Source organism: Psammomys obesus, unplaced genomic scaffold, assembly GCF_907164565.1.
Source record: "Psammomys obesus unplaced genomic scaffold, mPsaObe1.curated_primary_1811, whole genome shotgun sequence".
In the NCBI taxonomy this organism is placed as follows: Eukaryota; Metazoa; Chordata; class Mammalia; order Rodentia; family Muridae; genus Psammomys; species Psammomys obesus.
Window position 1 is genome coordinate 33,503,315 of NW_026596046.1, and position 3,380 is coordinate 33,506,694.

Genomic DNA, 3,380 nt, shown 5'->3' on the forward strand with positions numbered 1-3,380 from the left:
CTGCCCTGAGAGAGAGATCCTGGAATGTGTGAAGTGTGTCTCCCATCTGGATCCACTATGTGTATCAGAGACAAGAGGCCAGAGGGCCAGGGCTTGGGACAAGCAGTCAAGGAGGACTTCCTGCAGGAGGCATAACTCCCAGAACTCTTTAATAACTGGAACCCAGAAAGAAGAGAGAAAGTGCTGGTGAGGAGGAGGTATAGAGACTGGGAATGAACAGGGGTTGGGGTGGGTGGCTTGTCAGCCCCAAGAATAGAAGGCAGTACTCAAAATCCATGTGGTGTGAGACAGAATGAACTCCTGATGTAGGGATTAGGCAAATCTAGGTATTAGGATAATTTCAGAGGGCAGAGACTGGGTGCCCCTCTCCCTGCCTCTTTAACGCCAAGCCTGGAGTCTGCTGAGCCATCTCCCTTTGATGGCTGCCTTGTGTCCTTGGAGCAGGGTGTCACTCCACTTAAGCAGACTGTGAGGGGTCGGGGGAAGGTTGGCTGTTGAGAAAACTCAGTGAGATGGCTCAGCAGGTCAAAGGGGCATGCCTACCTCCTGAGTTCAATTTCCTGGACACACTTGATGGAGGAGAGTGGCAGAGAGCACACTCCTGGGTGCTGTCCTCGGCCTCCCCTTCCCCCACGATGTAACAAAAAACAGTTTTAAAGATGTCTGCAAACCGCCTCAGACGGAGCCTGCTGCATGGTAAGGCTCTCAGTGCCTTAACACGCTGCTACCTTTGCTTTCTCCTCACGTGAAACTTAAAAGTGCTTCAAAAACCCACAAAGCTCTGGCCCACTCTGCGATCCCTTCTCAAGTGTTCAGACAAGAATGCATATAAAACGGAGGCCTTGCTGGGACGGGCTGAGTAACGTCCTCTTCAGAGGTGGCAGCACGCGGCAGAGCCAGGAGTTTATTGGGGAGTGGGGGAGTGACTCGGGGACGTATCAACGCGGAGAGCTGCTCTTTGCTTTGCAAACTGTTCCCACACAGCTTCAGCTATTTCCTGGAGAACATATGTGAGCACAAGCACGGTGTAAATACACGCACGGAAAGGCAGCCGTGGGGGAAAGTAAAAGGCAAGCAGGAACAAGGAGCGGCGCGTCCACTTCAAGCCCTGCTTTGCCACCTGCAGCTAGCTGTGCGTCCTTGAGCCTGTCATCAAGCGTCTCTGGGCGCGTTACTTGCCAGTGAAGTGGGGTGGCTATTTTTTCTTTTTAACCTTGAGAGGCTCGCCGTGAATTCCGTTCTGTTCCGTGAGAACAGAGGGGCCTTCTGGTCGGCACCTACCCACCGAGAACTTCCACTTCCAGAGACTGGAGGTGTGTCAGGAGAACAGAGGACCCCGGGGGAGATGGGTGGGCCCGGGGGAGGGACGAAAGGGAGTCTGCCAGCGAGGGGCTGCAGACTTGAAGGCGAAAGAAACGCAGGAGAACGGGCCCGGGTCTCCGGTCCCGCCCAGAAGCAGCGTGCAGGGGTGAGCGCCGGCTCTACGCCCGGCCAGGGGCGGAGCCCGGCAGGGAGCGCGGGTGAGGGCCGACCCGCCGCAGCCCCAGAGCTCCGGAGGGCAGCCGCGAAGGCGCTCCTGTGGGGCCAGCACCCTGCGCCAGGGCAGACCCGTGGCCACCGCGGATTCGAATACGCGCGTGGCTCCCCAGGGACCGGCCGCCTCGCGCGGTCCTTCCCCGTCCGCCCATCTGCGCAGGCGTACGCGCATGCTCATGTGCAGTAGCTCCCTCTAGTAAGATCTGGAACAGCTGATTTAGCAGCTGGCTCGTTGGTCTAGGGGTATGATTCTCGGTTTGGGTCCGAGAGGTCCCGGGTTCAAATCCCGGACGAGCCCCTCTTTTTCCCAATTTTAGTAATTTACCTAAATCACATCGGCAGACAACGTGTCCGGTGTAGGGCTCGAATCTCAGTCTAAAACAAACCGTCTTCTCCACCGTGGAAAAAGAAAACAGCTGCAGGGCTCGTCCGGGATTTGAACCCGGGACCTCTCGCACCCTAAGCGAGAATCATACCCCTAGACCAACGAGCCACGACTGTCGAAGTTGCTCATTTTACTTTCTAAATGATAGAGACCAAGCCCGCACCTGCGCGCTCCGCTGAGCCTATAGTTGGTGGCGGGATGTCCACGTCCAGAGTACGCGCTCCTTTCCGCCCTACACGAACCGGCTGGAGCTGCCCGGGAGAGGCCAGGGCGCCCCGAGCGCAGGGTCTCCACGCGGCGGTCTGCGGCGGGGAAGGCTGCGAGGCCAGCTTTCCTCTAGCGCCCTGCGCTAGCCCCGTCTCGCCTGGTTCCTTTCCGCCCCGCTGCGCCCTGCCACGCCCTGCCACGCCCTGCCACGCCCTGCCCTGCCCGCCCGAGTCCTGCTCGGTCCCTTCTTAGCCCTCCCTGTCCCTCTCTCTGGTGTCGTGTCCAGCCCAGTCCAGCCCTAATCTGCCCAGCCCTTCCTTGCCCCGGCTCCGCGTCCCGGGGGCTGGACGTCGGGGGTGGGAGACGGACTGGCGTCGCCGGAACCCCGCCGGAGCCAGGCCAGATGTGCAGACTCCTGGGACAGCTGCAGGCAGTTTGGTCCAGGCTCGCCGAGAAAAGCGGCCTCGATGAGCCCGTCCCCCGCGCGGCTCCCCAGGTGCCCGGGAAGTGCAGCCGGTGTGGGGACTGCCCCGGTGGCCAGAACGGCAGGCACCTGAAGGCCTGAAGGTCCCCATAGCAAGGCCAGTAGAGGAACAGGCAACTCCAGCCAATTTCAGTTGCTGTGGTTTCTTCCGTGACCTCCGCCGACACTCGCATGTATGCGCACGTACATCCTGAGGTCGAGAAGAGGAAACTGAGGCAGCAAAACCTGGTCCGGGGGAGGAGGGAGGAGAAGAATTGGCCTCAGTGACTCCCAAACTCCTTACAGCTGTGTGGGGTGTCTTTGGAGACTGGCTACAGCCTCCTACTTCTCAGGTCTGAGCTTGGAAGGCAGAAGGAAATAGCCTCAAGTCGGCTGGAAGCATCTGTAAAGCATCTTTTAGTCCACAGCGTGTTGTCACTGGCGCCCGCTTGGTCCAGCCCTGGGCTGGGCCCCGGGGACACCGATGAGTCAGGTCTGCATCCTGAACCTTGCGGCCAGTGGTGGCCACTCTGGCTGTGGCTGCTGCCTTGCCCAGAGCCGTGGGCTGTTCTGTGAGAGGGCTCAGTCGGGGCCTTGGTGAGCTGCGGTTCCTGCTAAAAGAGGCTGTGGCCTGGACACACAGCCGGAGCCTTTCATCCTGTACTCAAGGCCTCCTGTCCCCAGACAGGCCTTCCTTATGGACAGTCAATGCACCCCCACTGGCCTCCTGCAGGGGTTCCTTCTGAGGGACTAACCACCGCTGCTTGTCACAGTTGGCCACTTGAGACT

General features: G+C 59.6%; 2 non-coding genes across 2 annotated transcripts; one reads left to right on the forward strand and one right to left on the reverse strand.

The window, feature by feature from the left end:
* Nucleotides 1-1,762: 1,762 nt before the first annotated feature.
* Nucleotides 1,763-1,834, forward strand: Trnap-ugg (transfer RNA proline (anticodon UGG)). The gene has a single exon. It is a non-coding gene; the product is annotated as a tRNA-Pro (tRNA).
* A 123-nt stretch (nucleotides 1,835-1,957) lies between these two features.
* Nucleotides 1,958-2,029, reverse strand: Trnap-agg (transfer RNA proline (anticodon AGG)). Its single transcript has one exon. It is a non-coding gene; the product is annotated as a tRNA-Pro (tRNA).
* Between the last annotated feature and the right edge of the window lie 1,351 nt (nucleotides 2,030-3,380).